At 41.3% G+C, this 17,739-nt stretch overlaps 1 protein-coding gene across 9 annotated transcripts in view; it reads left to right on the top strand.

The window, feature by feature from the left end:
• The window catches only part of LOC118367237 (phosphatase and actin regulator 4B), a 56,878-nt gene that overhangs the window by 16,499 nt on the left and 22,640 nt on the right, over positions 1-17,739 (top strand). The window contains exon 1 of one of the 9 annotated variants that reach the window (XM_052493981.1): positions 6,315-6,461. The exons of the other annotated variants lie outside the window; for them this stretch is intronic. The gene's annotated coding sequence lies outside the window, so the exon portion shown is untranslated. Of the gene's footprint in view, positions 1-6,314; positions 6,462-17,739 lie in introns of those variants that run through there. 9 annotated transcript variants of the gene reach the window in all.

Here is a 17,739-nt window from a genome sequence, read left to right as displayed (position 1 = left end):
TATGAACCCCTTGGGTTCGTGGCTCCAATAACAATGCAAGGTAACACCTTAATTAGAGAACTGAGAGAAGTGGACAAGGTGTGCATAATTATTCGGGCAATTTTACCTTAATCTTAAGCAGCTTCATTATGTAACTGACACCGAAAAGTAAAAAATTGTAAAATGCCTTTCGGGCGGATGCAACGCTCTTGAAATAGCTAAACTATTGAGGCGTGACCACTGGACAATAAGCGTTTTTTTGCAAAAAGTCAACTGGGGCGCAAGAAACGCATGGAGAAGGAAAGGTGCATATTAACTTCAAAAGATTTGAGAAGAATTAAACGTCAAGCTACCAGGAACCCATTATCCTCCAGTGCCACCATTTTCCAGAACTGAAACCTACCTAGAGTGTCCAGAAGTACAAGGTGTCAAGTGCTCAGAGACATGGCCACGGTCAAGAAGGCTGAAACATGACCACCACTGAATAAGATTCACAAGTTTAACCTGTTGATCCTACCCCCTACTTTTTCAAACATTCTGTTAAAAATCGCGCAACATTTCAGCGCCCTGCTACTCATGCCAGGAATATAGTATATGCATATGATTAGTATGTGTGGATAGAAAACACTCAGACGTTTCTAAAACTGGTTAAATCACGGCTGTGACTATAACAGAACGTGCGTTTCATCGAAAAGCGCAGGAAAATCTGATCACTGGAAACTGGAAAATATATCAATGCGCCACTTGAATGTATTGTTGACTAGAAACCACATTACCTGGAGCCGAGGTTGCAATACCTTCCACACGATGTCAACAGTCTTGTCATTTGCCTAGGATTTGTTTCTTGGTCAAACGAACAAGAGACAGCCCATTTCTTCCGGTCTCCAACAGGATATTTTGGTTGAGATTTATCTGGACATTATTTCAAGACGTAGAGCTATAGAATATACATCGCCCCGTGATCAATTTGATCGATTATTAACGTTTACTAATACCTAAAGTTGCATTACAAAAGTATTTCAAGTGTTTTGTGAAAGTTTATCGTCGACTTTTTTAATTAAAAAAATGACGTTGCGTTATAAAAACGCTGTTTTTTTCCTTGATCACACAGTCTTCATAGATCGATATCTAGGCTATATATGGACCGATTTAATCGAAAAAAAGACCCAATAGTGATGTTTATGGGACATCTAGGAGTACCAACAAAGATCGTCAAAGGTAATGAATGTTTTATATTTTATTTCTGCATTTTGTGTAGCGCCGACTATGCTAATTATTTTGTTTACGTCCCCTGCGGGTCTTTAGGGGTGTTGCATGCTATCAGATAATAGCTTCTCATGTTTTCGCCGAAAAGCATTTTCAAAATCTGACTTGTTGGCTGGATTCACAACGAGTGTAGCTTTAATTCAGTACCCTGCATGTGTTTTTTAATGAACGTTTGAGTTTTAACGAGTGCTATTAGCATTTAGTGTAGTGCATTTGCATTTCCAGATGTCTAGATGGAACGTCTGCATGTCGGGTGGAGGTAAGAGGTTAAGCGTCAAGATTGGGCAAAGAAATACCTGAAAACAGATTTTTCTGGACAGATGAAATTAGTGACTTGATGGACCAGATGGATGAGCCCGTGGCTGGATCAGTAATGGACACAGGGTACCACTTTGAGTCAGGCGCCAGCAAGGTGGAGGAGGTGTGCTGGTATGGGCTGCTATCTTTAAGGGTGAGGTAGTTGGACCTTTTCGGGTTGAAGATGGACTGAACAACTCCCAAACCTACTGCCAGTTTCTGGAACACACTTTCTTCAAGCAGTGGTACAGGAAGAAGTTCTCAGCATTCAAGAAGGCCATGATCTTTATGCCAGACAATGCTCCATCACATGCATCCAAGTACTCCACTGCTGGCTAGCCAGTAAAGGCCTCAAAGATGCCCGAATAATGACCTGACCCCCTTCCTCACCTGACTTAAATCCTATTAAGAACCTGTGGGCCCTTCTCAAATGTAAGATTTATAGTGAGGGAAGACGATACATCTATTTGAACAGCATTTGGGAGGCTGTGGTTTCTGCTTCAGCGAAAGTTGATCGTGAACAGATCAAGAAACTGACACTCTAAGGATGGAAGGCTCATGGCAGTTATTGAAAAGAACGGTGGCTTTATTGGTTTTTGAAAGGCCAAAAATGTTATTTAATTATAATTTTGTGTTACTTACTCTAAAAATTGAGAATAAACAAGTGAGTTGGAATAAATTATTTTTGTAATTTAGTTGCCTAATAATTATGCACACTAATAGTTGCCTAATAATTGTGCACACTTATATATTCCCCTGAGGAAGATGACAACTCACTTTTCCTTTGTTAAACATTCAGGTTTGAGGTTCAATAACATTTTGGATTGACTGAAAGCATTGTGTATAAAATTAATCATGAGGAATACAATTTGCCTAATAATTGTGCACGCAGTGTATAGGACTAGGGCACATATAATAATCAATCATTTTGCTCTTTACTTAACCATCCTACATATAAAATCTTATTTCTTCATAAAAAATTGTGAATAACTCGCCACAGGTTAATGAGAAGGGTGTGCTTGAAAGGATGCACATAACTCTGCAATGTTGGGTTGTAATTGGAGAGAGTCTCAGTCTTAAATAATATTCCACACACAGTCTGTACCTGTATTTAGTTTTCATGCTAGTGAGGGTCGAGAATCCACTCTCACATAGGTACATGGTTGCAAAATGCATCAGTGTCTTGACAGCGCGATTTGCCAAGGCAGGATACTCTGAGCACTGCCCTATCCAGAAATCTGTTTTGAATAACATTTTCACAGAACCGCTTGTTTCAATTTTGATGAGGCTCTCTTGTTCAGATATCGGTAAGTGGACTGGAGGCAGGGCATGAAAGGGATAACGAATCCAGTTGTTTGTGTCATCAGGAAAATACCTGCATAATTGCGTACCCAACTCACTCAGGCGCTTCACTATATCACAGTTGACATTGTCCGTAAGCTTGGAGTTCATTTTCACACAAAACATACAATTTTTTATTTTACCTTTATTTAACTAGGCAAGTCAGTTAAGAACAAATTCTTATTTTCAATGACGGCCTAGGAACAGGGGCAGAACGACAGATTTGTACCTTGTCAGCTCGGGGGTTTGAACTTGAAACCTTCCTTTAACAAAGTTAACAATTTTCACTGTAGTTTCCAAAACGTCTTTTAAGCTGTCAGGCATTCCCTTGGCAGCAAGTTCCTCTTGGTGGATGCTGCAGTGTACCCAAGTGGCGTCGGCAGCAACTGCTTGCACGCGCGTTACCACTCCACTATGTCTCCCTGTCATGGCTTTTGCGCCATCCGTACAGATACCAACAAGAGCAGCAGCTACGTTTGGCTATATATGGACCGTTAGTGGAATTCTTGCGAGAGAGTAGCGCTTAATGTGATTGGATGTTAATTATTTGACTAGGCTACCTGTATTTGACATGTTATTACGCTGAACGCTAGATGGTTTTAATTGTATTTTTGGCAGTGAAACGAGGCTTCTCAGGCGAGAATAAAACCTCACCCAAATGTTTAACCCTGTTGGAAAATATAAATGAACTGTTTGAAAATGTGAAAACATTTATAAAAAAAAACATGTAATTTGGCGTACCCCTGACGGCATTACACATACCTTACCCTAGTTTGGGAATACCTGCTCTAAACCAAAAAATTTACAATTATTTTAAAGATTTAAATTACAACATTACAATTACTCAATGGAAAACAAAGAGAGCTAGAGAGACTTCATCAACATGTGGTTGGGATTATCATCTCTACTGTAGGTCTAAAACCGCATGGATGGAACATGGTGAAAAATACTCCATGCATTTTCAGCAGAGAAATATTTCCAGAAAAAATATAATGGAAGGAACAAATTATTTCAAACCGAAGCCAGCCCTAAAATCTCACAAGTATTCACAGAAAAGCATTTTGCTACACCCCCAATAACATCTGCTATATATATGTGTATGTGACCAATAAAATTTGATTTGAGATTTTTTTAAATTGAATATCCCCCACCTGAAACGTACAGATGAGCAGCAGCTTTTAGGTGAAGGTTTTATCATGGTGGAAGAATTACTTTATGCCATTGAGTCGTTCAAAATGGGAGACTCCCCATGTTTTAGATGGAATTCCAATTGCGGTATGTTCTTCACAGAAATGTAAGAAACCCTTACTCTTCTTTCTGTGCTGTAAACCAATCCAGGACCCAACAGGAGTCATTTCCTTATTAAAGCAAGATGCGAACGGTCAAAATAAAGACCCAATTAAACTTAAATTGGAGACTCCTCGCGTTACTTGGTTGTGATGCCCGTATACTGTCAATCTATTTCCTTGAGAGTTAGAAAAGTCCACCATGATCAAGCAGGTTTCTTGGCAGGGACATTCATAAAAGATAGATCGTTTCAGAAGGCTTCTTGAAATTATGGATTATTATATTTTTGTAGGCTACACTGTGGCATTGCTGATAGCTGTATTGTCCAAATGTGTTGTGTGTGAGTTTTGTGTACATTGTTCTTATGATTGTCTTATCCTGTCATAAATTATTTTAAAATCTGTTAATTCATGTATTAATTAGTCATTTACCTTAATCATTCTTGGAGTGGAAACTTTATTTGCAGAGTTCACAACCAGCTACACTTGTTAGAAATACGGTTTGGATTATTTCATAACCATAATTTGAGATTTGTCCATTTCTTTCATTGTCTTTTGTTTGGTGTGCTCCATATGAGCGTTGAGCATGTCTGGTTTCTCTTTCCTGATAATGTTGAGGTAGTGTGCGCACACCTGAGCACGCATAGAAGTACCTGGCCTACTGCACAGGAAATGTAGGAAAGTGTTTATTTAAAAGAGTATGTATATCCATTGCGAATTATAATATTTAAACTATAGTTCCTCACAGTAAGCTATTTGAAAAAGGTTTCAAACAATTAAGTATGTTTTCAAAATGCATACTGCCTCCAGCTCCTATTGCAGTGGTGGGTGACGCACTAATAGGCTGTTGCCTGCACTTGAATGTTGAATGGGAGGCGTGCTTCAATTACCAGTTTAGAATTGTTGTTTTTTAAGTGTGCAATAAAACTGTTTTAAACATGCGATTTGATTTGTGGCGCAATAAAAGTACATGTTTTACTCTAGCAGCAACCAGCTGATGAGCTGCAGAAGAAATCCCACTCAAAATAGGCTCTGTATGCGCGTGCGTATGATAGTTGTGTTGGATAAATAAGATGCATGATGACTGGCCTCCCGGGTGGCGCAGTGGTTAAGGGTACTGCAGCGCCAGCTGTGCCATCAGAGTCCCTGGGTTCGCGCCCAGGCTCTGTCGTAACCGGCTGCGACCGGGAGGTCCGCACAATTGGCCTAGCGTCGGATGGCCTAGCGTTGGATGTGCGCTGTGTTAAGATGGCTGGTTGGGTTGTGTATCGGAGGACGCATGACTTTCAACCTTCGTCTCTCCCGAGCCCGTATGGGAGTTGTAGCGATGAGACAAGATAGTAGCTATTGGATACCACAAAAAGGGGTAATTTTTTTAAAACAAAATAAAAAAAAAAGATGCATGATGACTAACGAATACACAGGCCAATTTAATCACACTAACCTATAGACCGATAAGCATGGCGGTGAAATTTATTTTCATCGACTGGTATTTACACCAATGAATTAAAAAGCATTATTTATCCGAGCATTTTTATCGGCTTTTCATGTATTCATTTTTACCGGCTAACAGAAACGCTGTCAGTTAATGTACTCTATTCACCCTCATCTTAGTTCACTAGCAGGGTGGAGGGTGCAGAGACTGCGGACTCACTGGCTTTAACAGTGGAAGTGCATATAGGCACAAGGACAGAAATATGGGATGCAGGGAGCTTGTGAGATGGCTGTGTGAAAATACTGACCATGCAAAAGGTGTGGTTTCAAGCTAGATTATGCTGATACATGACAACTGTCCAAGCCAGAGAACTTGTCTACTGTATGTACTGTAATCAGGAACTTCACTTCCACATACCACATTGAGTGGAGTCCTTACTTCTGCCTTTTGGGCAGAGGATAAAAACACATTCTCATTGCTCGTAGTGACCGAAGAACAGTGAATTTCAAAGGTCCATTTGCACTAGCTTACTGTTGAACAGTGCTCTAAACAGGTGGAGAGAAGAAGTAAAGTTTTTCAGAGGAGAGGAGCATTTTGGGCTCCTTGGGAAAGTGGGCCATAAGTCCCTGCGGTGAGTGGTGCTATTCTGGGGTAGGCGCGGTGATGACGTGTAGCTGGCCCGGATTGAGAACAGACTCTATATTCTGTCTGTATCCGAGAGGGGGGGCTGGGGAGCGGTGCTGATCGGAGAGATTCGCACGAGAGGGACCAGAGAGGCTGTATGTCTGCCACTGCGCACCCAGCTCCAAGACACCTTTGACAGGGGAGAGATCTGTCATAAAGGCCCTTCCAGAGCAGTGAGTATGGCACTGGGTCCACCTGCTTTAAGCTCTGGTTCTGGACAACTGCAGTGCTTGGCAATGCATATCTACTTCTAGATGTGTAGCGCTAGATGCATGTCATAGGCTGAGCTCAGTGTTGGCTTCGTGAAGCGTAGAGAACTGGGGATAACTATTTTTCCTCTACTTTATTTGCGGCTATTTGTTCCCAAAAACCCAAGCAACCCTGCAGTGAGAGGAGGTGGGCTGGGCTGCTATTTAAAGATCACATAACCAAGCCAGCTGCTCCCATTTCCGCTCGCGTTGTAATTGAATCATCGCTAGTGGAGTGCCAGCCAGTGAAGGTGGTGCACTCTACAAATGATTATATAGTAGTGACTCAAGCAACAACAAGCTTGTGATTCCTCCTGACCTGTGCTTTCTGACCTGTGATGCCTGGTACTTGTTGACTGTGAAGGGGGATAGGTGTGTGTGTTTGTGTGTGTGTGTGAGAGGGGTGCAGGCAATAGCAGGACTTAAAAGTAACCTCAGAGGAAGAGTTGTTGTGGGTTTAGTCTGCGGGTCACCTCAGGTTGTTTGCTACGGCAAGAGAATCTTTCATATCAATCGGAACTGATCAGAATGAGTTCTAAGAAAACCACTGACCCGGAGTTCATCAGGATTGATTCAATCGGCTACTCACCACGGTGGAAATCATTACGGTCTCTAATTAGTCAGGACCAATGTGTGTGCCAGGTCTCGCACCCTCCTGCTTGACAGTCCGTGTGAGGTCAGGTGTAGTCGGACTGGAGACTGACGTGTTATGTGTCAAAGACAAGTGATCTGGCATCGCTGTGGTGGAAGAGTGAGTGATTGAAGTCTCTGGACTGTCTGACTTTGACACAGTGAGACTTGTGGCGGCGCTGAAAAGCATTGATTGAGCGCAGCGTTATCGCCCAGCAGTGAGACTGTTAAAAACTCAAAAGGGAAACATTTTCATCCCTTTTCCACAAGCACCATCCTGAGGGTGTGCTGTGAGTATGAGAAGAAGAGAGAGCGATAGAGGGAGAGAGCACAAATGACATGCAGTGATGCATTCAAAGGCTGAGAATAAATATGAGGGCATAACGAGATGTATAAGATCACACACACTTTTCTAAGATCGGGAAATGCTCGCCACTCTGCTCTAGATTCTGCTGTGACTCACCAAGCAGTGGTACTGGGCGAGTCAGGAGTGTGAGAAACGTCATCTTCAACCACCCTGACGTCTGCTGCCTCTGTGGTGTGTGTGTGTGTGTGTGTGTGTGTGTGTGTGTGTGTGTGTGTGTGTGTGTGTGTGTGTGTGTGTGTGTGTGTGTGTGTGTGTGTGTGTGTGTGTGTGTGTGTGTGTGTGTGCTTTCGCACCGTGTCCAATAATTCAGTGACTGCCTGTCATTCAATGCTAAAAGTCCAGTACATTTAGCCCAGGCTCTGAACTCAAGGAAAGGATGGGGCTTATCTGGTGTCACTGCCACTTGTTCAGTTTCATTCCTTTACCCTTTTAGCTTCCTTTTGTGGTTGAAAAGTGAAGCTTTGTTCCTACACTCATACAGCAATAGAAACTCATAAGGGGTAATGGTGCTTCTGAAAGAGAGCAATCAGTCATATTAAATGGTAGCCTGATGATGGGAAGTGTGTGTGAGCAGTAGAACCCTCTGCATAGCTGAGTCCTAGACAGACTATTAGCCTAGGTAATGGCTGTGTGTGACTGTGTTCATGCATTTATGATTGCAAGTGTGTCTGTGTGTAATAGAGCAGTAGAACTCTGTACTTGGCTGTGTCCTGGACATAATTATTACCTCACGGCAGGGCATTGATTGGATGGTGTTTGTTTATAGCTCTGGTCAATGGAGCCTCTCAGGATGACAGCCATCACATTGTTTTAACAGGCTTTTCCCCATGTAGTCATGGGTTACTAACACACTATTCATTAAAGAAAGACAATGTATAGTGATAGTCATTTGTAGGGCTGGGAATTTCCAGGGACCTCACGGTATGAAATTATTATGATACTTAGCTGCCAATTCAATATGTATTGCGATTCACACAATGTTATATGTATTGCAATTCAATACTGTGATTTTTTTGCAATTTCGATGTTACAAACATATTGGTCTCCATGTCTGCTGCAGAGACGAGTACCATGAGAAGTTTTGATCAGTTAAATAAAAGTGCTGAAAACAAATTGGCTCCCTATAAAAATAAAATTGAGATCAAGTTATAATATTTCGGTGCAGGTAAAGCAAACTCACAAAAATGATATTGTCAAAATGGTACAATATATCATAATAATATCCCACTAGTGATAGCGGGGGTACTATCACTAGTACCCCCGCTATCACTCATGCAAGAAATTGAATTTATGGGTCTTTCTATAAACTAAGGTACCAGTGAGGATTTCCTACACTGGATAACTTGTTACAAAGCTGTTGATAACCGAAAGAGTCACCTTACCTTTTATTTGTTATGGATCCCCGTTAGGTCTCCACCGATAAATCCATGATTATCGAAAACTTCAATAAGCACTTCTCAACGGCTGGCCATGCCTTCCGCCTGGCTACTCCAACCTCGGCCAACAGCTCCGCCCCCCCCCCCGTAGTTCCTCACCCAAGCCTCTCCAGGTTCTCCTTTACCCAAATCCAGATAGCAGATGTTCTGAAAGAGCTGCAAAACCTGGACCCGTACAAATCAGCTGGGCTTGACAATCTGGACCCGCTATTTCTGAAACTATCTGCCACCATTGTCGCAACCCCTATTACCAGCCTGTTCAACCTCTCTTTCATATCGTCTGAGATCCCCAAGGATTGAAAGCTGCCGCAGTCATCCCCCTCTTCAAAGGGAGACACCCTGGACCCAAACTGCTATAGACCTATATCCATCCTGCCCTGCCTATCTAAGGTCTTCGAAAGCCAAGTCAACAAACAGGTCACTGACCATCTCGAATCCCACCGTACCTTCTCCGCTGTGCAATCTGGTTTCCGAGCCGGTCACGGGTGCACCTCAGCCACACTCAAGGTACTAAATGATATCATAACCGCCATCGATAAAAGACAGTACTGTGCAGCCGTCTTCATCGACCTCGCCAAGGCTTTCGACTCTGTCAATCACCAAATTCTTATCGGCAGACTCAACAGCCTCGGTTTTCGTTTGACTGCCTTGCCTGGTTCACCAATTACTTTGCAGACAGAGTTCAGTGTGTCAAATCAGAGGGCATGCTGTCCGGTCCTCTGGCAGTCTCTATGGGGTGCCACAGGGTTCAATTCTCGGGCCGACTCTTTTCTCTGTATATATCAATGATGTTGCTCTTGCTGCGGGCGATTCCCTGATCCACCTCTACGCAGACGACACCATTCTATATACTTTCGGCCCGTCATTGGACACTGTGCTATCCAACCTCCAAACGAGCTTCAATGCCATACAGCACTCCTTCCGTGGCCTCCAACTGCTCTTAAACGCGAGTAAAACCAAATGCATGCTTTTCAACCGATCGCTGCCTGCACCCGCATGCCCGACTAGCATCACCACCCTGGATGGTTCCAACCTTGAATATGTGGACATCTATAAGTACCTAGGTGTCTGGCTAGACTGCAAACTCTCCTTCCAGACTCACATCAAACATCTCCAATCAAAAATCAAATCCAGAGTCGGCTTTCTACATTACATTACATTACATTACATTTAAGTCATATTCCGCAACAAAGCCTCCTTCACTCACGCTGCCAAGCTTACCCTAGTAAAACTGACTATCCTACCGATCCTCGACTTCGGCGATGTCATCTACAAAATGGCTTCCAACACTCTACTCAGCAAACTGGATGCAGTCTACCACAGTGCCATCCGTTTTGTCACTAAAGCACCTTATACCACCCACCACTGCGACTTGTATGCTCTAGTCGGCTGGCCCTCACTACATATTCGTCGCCAGACCCACTGGCTCAGGTCATCTACAAGTCCATGCTAGGTAAAGCTCCGCCTTATCTCAGTTCACTGGTCACGATGGCAACACCCATCCGTAGCACGCGCTCCAGCAGGTGTATCTCACTGATCATCCCTAAAGCCAACACCTCATTTGGCCGCCTTTCGTTCCAGTACTCTGCTGCCTGTGACTGGAACGAATTGCAAAATCGCTGAAGTTGGAGACTTTTATCTCCCTCTCCAACTTCAAACATCAGCTATCCGAGCAGCTAACCGATCGCTGCAGCTGTACATAGTCTATAGGTAAATAGCTCACCCTTTTTCACCTACCTCATTCCCATACTGTTTTTATACTGTTTTTATTTATTTACTTTTCTGCTCTTTTGCACACCAATATCTCTACCTGTACATGCCCATCTGATCATTTATCACTCCAGTGTTAATCTGCAAAATTGTATTATTCGCCTACCTCCTCATGCCTTTTGCACACATTGTATATAGACTGCCCATTTTTTTCTACTGTGTTATTGACTTGCTAATTGTTTACTCCATGTGTAACTCTGTGTTGTCTGTTCACACTGCTATGCTTTATCTTGGCCAGGTCGCAGTTGCAAATGAGAACTTGTTCTCAACTAGCCTACCTGGTTAAATAAAGGTGAAATAAAAAAATAAAAAAATAAAAAGCTGCTGCTAAGGCCCGGCAAATTAAGGCAGTTATACAATTTTAAAAACATTTACAATACATTCATTACTGAATTGACAACACACTAAGTGTGTGCCCTCAGGCCCATAGTCCACTACCACATATGCGAAATCCATGAGTACATGTGTGTATAGTGCGTATAGTATGTTATTGTGCCTGTGTATGCATGTGTCTGTGGCTCTGTTTGTCACTTCACAGTCCCCGCTGTTCCATAAGGTGTATTTTTACCTGCTTTTTAAATCTGATTCTACTGCTGTGGAATAGAGTTCCATCTAGTCATGGCTCTATGTAGTACTGTGCGCCACCCATAGTCTGTTCTGGACTTGGGGATTGTGAAGAGACCTCTGGTGGCATGTCTTGTGGGGTATGCATGGGTGTCCGAACTGTGTGCTAATATTTTAAACAGACAGCTGGGTACCTTCAGCTTCTTACAAAAACATGTAATGAGGAAGTCAATCTCTCTTCCACTTTGTGTCATGAGAGATTGACATGCATGTCATTATTGTTAGTTCGCCGTGTATTTTTAAAGGCCAGCTGTACTGCCTTGTTCTGAGCCAACTGCAATTTTCCCAAGTCCCTCTTTGTGGCATCTGACCACACGACTGAACAGTAGTCCAGGTGCGACAAAACTAGGGCCTGTAAGACCTGCCTTGTTGACAGTGTTAAGAAGGCAGTGCAGTGCCTTATCATGGACATACTTCTCCCTATCTTAGCTACTGTTGTATCAATATGTTTTGACCATGACAGTTTGTAAACTGGGTTACTCCATGCAGTAGTCACCTCAACTTGCTCTATTTCAATATTATGCATTACGAGATGTAGTTGCGGTTTAGGGTTTATTGAATGAGTTGTCCCAAATACAATGCTTTTAGTTTTGGAAATATTTAGGACTAACGTATTCCTTGCTACCCATTCCGAAACGAACTGCATCTCTTTGTTAAGTGTTGTTGTAAGTAAACATTGAAAAAAGCCCGGGCCTAAACAGCTACCCTGGGGAATTCCTGCTTCTACCTCGATTGTTTGATGGGCTTCCATTAAAGAACACCCTCTGTGTTCTGTTAGACAAGTAACTCTAATGTCAAAAGCTACACTGAAGTCTAACAAGTCAGCCCCCACAATCATTTAATCATCAATTTCTCTCAGCCAATCATCAGTCATTTGTGTAAGTGCTGTGCTTGTTCAGTGTCCTTCCCTATATGTGTGCTGAAAGTCTGTGGAAGTCTGTGAATTTGTTTACTGTGAAATAGCATTGTATCTGGTCAAACACAGTTTTTTCAAGAAGTTTACTAAGGGTTGGTAACAGGCTGATTGGTCGGCTATGGGATAAATGGGATAAACAAACATACAGTCAATAACGCAATAGAAAAATCTATGTACAGTGTGTGCAATTGTAGTAAGGCAATAAATAGGCCGTAGTGGCAAAATAATTACAATTTAGCTATTAAACACTGGAGTAATAGATGACCAGAAGATGAATGTGCAAGTAGAGATACTGGAGTGCAAAGGATCAAAAAATAAATAACAATATTGGGATGAGGTAGTTGGGTGGGCTATTTACAGATTAAATGATCGGTAAACTGCTCTGAGGGAGATATAAGACTCCAGCTTTGGTGATTTTTGCAGCCAAATGAGGAGTTGGCTTTGGGGATGACCAGTGAAATATACCTGCTGGAGCGCGTCTGTATGAATCCCGCTTAAAGGATCTATAGTCCTAGACCTATGTTGTTGTATAGGTGGAGATATGGACCAATTTTGCATATTCACTTTTATTCCACCAAGTACACATGTGGAACTGCATGAAATATTTTACTTTTTTTTTTCTCACCATTTAGAAATATTTATCTCAATGTCACACATTGGCCCCATTTATTAATAGAAAGACCCTTACCCCGGGAATACGGTATATTTCAACACTACTGTTGGTACAGAAACGGTAGGACGGTATGAAAATCTGGATACCGCTGTCGTGTCTATACTATGGTTAAATGAGATGACATGCTATTTTCAAATCAATTACCTAACGTGATTGAATTAAACCATGCAACAATTAAACCATTAACCTCTTGGTCCTACCTGGCACGCAGGCGTCGCATCTAGAGCTCTGGAAATGCAAATGCGCTACGCTAAATGCTAATAGTATTAGTTAAAACTCAAACGTTCATTAAAATACACATGCAGGGTATTGAATTAAAGCTACACTCGTTGTGAATCCAGGCAACAAGTCCGATTTTTAAAATGCTTTTCGGCGAAAGCATGAGAAGCTATTATCTGATAGCATGTAACACCCCAAAAGAGGGGACGTAAACAAAATAATTAGCATAGTCGTCGCTACACAAACCGCACAAATAAAATATAAAACATTCATTACCTTTGACCATCTTCTTTGTTGGCACTCCTAGACGTCCCATAATCACTATTGGGTCTTTTTTTCGATTAAATCGGTCCATATATAGCCTAGATATCGATCTATGAAGACTGTGTGATAAACGGAAAAAAATAGTGTTTCATAACGTAACGTCATTTTTTAAAATTCAAAAAGTCGACGATAAACTTTCACAAAACACTTCGAAATACTTTTGTAATGCAACTTTAGGTATTAGTACACGTTAATAAGCGATACAATTCTTCAGGAGGCGATGTCAATTCTATAGGTGTCTGTTTCGAAAAAATGTCTTGGAGAGAGCTCGACCAAAACATCCGGTCGGAGACCGGAGGGAATCGATTCCCTTGATTCGGTTAGACCAAGAATCAATTGCGAATCAAATGACAAGACTCTAGACAACATGTAGAAGCTGTAGGCACTGCAACCTCGGCCTCATTTAATTCGATTCACTTTGAACAATTCCTTGAAGTCGCGGATGGATATTTTTTTCCATTTTCAGTGATCAGATATTCCTGCACTTTTCGATGAAACGCACGTTCTGTTATAGTCACAGCCGTGATTTAACCAGTTTTATAAACGTCTGAGTGTTTTCTATCCACACATACTAATCATATGCATATACTATATTCATGGCATGAGCAGCAGGGCGCTGAAATGTTTTTAACAGAATGTTCGAAAAAGTAGGGGGTAGGAGTAACAGGTTAATAACATGGGGCACCACGGAAGCATTCGTTTATGTAGAGCGGCTATCTCCCGAATCCGCTCTTAAAGATCTGAAGATCTTTCATATCAATCGCAGTCAATCTGTCATGAATTATTCTTTACCTAATATCAGTCTCATCTGAACGTCGTAAAATTCTTGGTTATCTGCACGAACCCAGCCTTTACTTATAAATCAACAATACACATATTAGCTCAATTATTTATTTACTAATTTATTAAACAATTACAGAATATACAATACATAATAACATTATACATTAATTACCGTCCCTAGTGGACTAAACAAAAACAGTTTGGTGAAAACACGATGAAGAGAAGTGGGTTTTGGAAGGAAGACTAAGGAACATGGGTCTTTATCGGACCTGGGAAACATAAATACATATGCACTATTGATCGCTCATTCGGAAAAGCAATGCATTGTATTTACGTGAAGCTGGCTTCAATATTTGAGCTGGTGATGTAAGACTATGGTTTGCCCAGTCGATGTCGCCCTTGTCCTTTGTGGAATCTTCCGGGTCGTCATGTGAGAGGTTCAAGTGGTCTGAGAGGTTCACCTCACTCTGGAGCTTCCTCGTCGGTCATTGTTCTCGTACTAGATTTGCACATATGTTCAGCTGCAGTCTGATGTGCTAGTTTAGTATGCACTTCTTCTTTAGGTGATCAATAGTTCAGAGTTCATACCATTTCACGTGTGGCGCAAGCTCTCTCGTTTCCCAGCCTGTAGAGTTGAAATTAGCCCTTTTCGACGTGGAGGACATGTTCTCCCGTTATTTGGAACTGAGTTGACTTTTCGTCACGGAGGCTTTTATCCAAGAATGTAAAAGGGTTGCTTCATAATTTCCAACTAATGTCTATTCACTTGGGTGTGGCTACTGACTTAGTTAAACTTTACAATGAAGGCCAATTCTCTAATTTTAAAGGTTAACGTTGGGGCAAGTTCCTCAGGGAACTCCACCCCTTCCCGTTCAGCTGAAAAGGTGGCGCAGGGAATTCAAAAATATTCTTTAGAAATATTTAACTTTCACACAATACCTCAAATGAAAGATAAACATCTTGTTCATCAACCCATCATGTCAGATTTTTTAAATGTTTTACAGCGAAAACACAACGTATATTTATGTTAGACCACCACCAAACCAAAGAAAAAATGCGGCCATTTTTTCCAGCCAAAGATAAAATCACAAAAGCAGGATTAGAAATAAAATGACTAACCTCTTGAAAATCTTAATCAGATGAGTCATATGACATGTTACACAGTACATTTATGTTTTGTTCGATAATATGCATTTTTATATCCACAAATCTCGATTTACATTAATGCTATGTTCAGAAATTCCTCCAAAATATCCGGAGGAATTATAGAAAGCTACGCCAGATAACAGAAATACTCATCATAAACTTTGACTAAAAATACATGTTCTACATATAATTAAAGATACACTGGTTCTTAATGCCACTGCTGTCAGATTTTTTAAAAACGTTACGGAAATAGCCTAACATTGTAATAATCTGAGACGGCGCTCAGACGTAACCGCCATGTTGGAGTCAACAGAAATACGAAATTACAACAAATATTCCTTACCCTGATGATCTTTCATCAGAATGTAGTGCAAGGAGTCCTATTTCCACAATAAATCGTTGTTTTGTTCCATAATGTCCAATACTAGTGTCCAAGTAGCTGCATTTGCTATCACTATCAGCTCACGTGCCCAAAAACTGACTGCTGGTCCAAATGAACTCGCACGAAAACTTCCAAAAGATATATATTCCAGGTCGAATAAATTGGTCAAACTAAGTAGAGAATCAATCTTCAGGATGTTATTATCATATATATCCAAAACGTATCATACGTTTTCATCTGGAGCCGAATGGAACAGCCGTAGCACCCACAGAGAAATGCGCCACAGCAAAATGGCATTCTGTCAGGATACTGACTATTTTCCCTCCCATTAGGTCAAAATTCACAGCAAATACTCCATTACACTTTCTACTGAATGAGGACATCTAGTGGAAGGCGTAGGAAGTGCTCCCAGATCCATATCTTGTTGGGAAAGGAGGGGACGATGACTTCAAAGTTGCCCCAACTTTCAGAATTTCACTTCTTGTTTGGAAGATTGCCTGCCCTATGAGTTCTGTTATACTCACAGACATAATTCAAAACCGTTTTAGAAACGTCAGAGTGTTTTCTATCCAATCGTAATAATAATATGCATATATTAGAAATCTAGGACAGAGTTTGATGCACAATTCATCCAAAGTGAAAATACTGCCTCCTGTCCTCAACAAGTTAACATCACATTACATAATTTTGCAAATAGTTTAATCTTTACTCATTCATTTTATACAAGAATTAGATGCAAGCCTCATAACTGAGGATCCTGTATAAACAGAGTTAGGGTAATGTGGCTGTATTGTCTTTCATGAGGTCACAAACATGAAACAAAACGGACTGGTCGTAGCTGGCTTCTCCACTGACTGTTTACACATTTTCCAAAATAGGAATATTGTTCAATTCACAAATTCGGGGATGTAGTAGAATTCGGCAGGAGAGTTCCTTTGTTCTACTGTGACCCTCTCGCTCCCATACGGCATGGTCAGGGAGACGAGAGAATTTACAACGTGTAGTCGACAGTTCTGTTGACTGTTGTATTTAACATTCGGCAGCCCTCTTCAAATAGTCTATTCGTATAAAACATTTTAAAAATATATATAAAATGTCCAGCATGCTATTCTAGTCTAGCTTTTCCTGCCAGGGTTTTTTAACGAGAGGGCAGCGGAGCACAGGCGCATGCGTATTACAAAAGAGACGGAGGCTATAAGTTAGAAGCTTATTATGCATAACTCATCATTCATTAGCTAAATGTAAGGCTACTACTGCATTGAATGTATTACCTGAAAGAGGTAGGCTAGGATGTTTTGAACAGGATTATCTATTTTCCTGCAATTTGAAGGGAATTGATGGAGAGTCTGCTCGTGCATGCTCTGATTAAAACCAATGACAATAGAGTGATAGGCAGTTTTTAAAACTGCAGCTTCAATAAAAAAAATCTTTACAATTAAAAAATCCGCTGATCACCGAAAGCCAGACGGAGATGTGAAAATTATACGTGCATTCGGTCCTTGTATTACTGTAGCAGTATGCTATGCCGCAGCAAATGTAAGCATACCTGTCACAAGTTACCATGATGGGTCAACATGTTGTGTGAACTGCATTCCATACCGAGATGGTCTGTCCACACTATGAGCATTTATGATTGATCATGCAGAGAGAAGGCCATAGGGACGCCAGGTTTAGACATTGCATATTAACAGTTTAACGTCATGCTGTTAATATACATAATTTATTATAATTTTCTAGTTTCTCACAGTTATTTAACCTGGGAAAAAGGAGTGGCTTTAGATGGTTCCCGCCATTCAACCCTAACCTGCACACACACTTTTTCACCTCTCCCTTGACACTCCATCATCTCTCCCTTGACATGCACACACACCATTCCTGTGCTTGTCCTTCATTCTCCCTGAAAAGGTCCCTGTTACAGCAGATCTGCTCGAGT

Source organism: Oncorhynchus keta, chromosome 34 (genome assembly GCF_023373465.1).
Source record: "Oncorhynchus keta strain PuntledgeMale-10-30-2019 chromosome 34, Oket_V2, whole genome shotgun sequence".
NCBI classification, from domain to species: Eukaryota; Metazoa; Chordata; class Actinopteri; order Salmoniformes; family Salmonidae; genus Oncorhynchus; species Oncorhynchus keta.
This window is presented reverse-complemented; position numbering and strand designations above follow the sequence as displayed.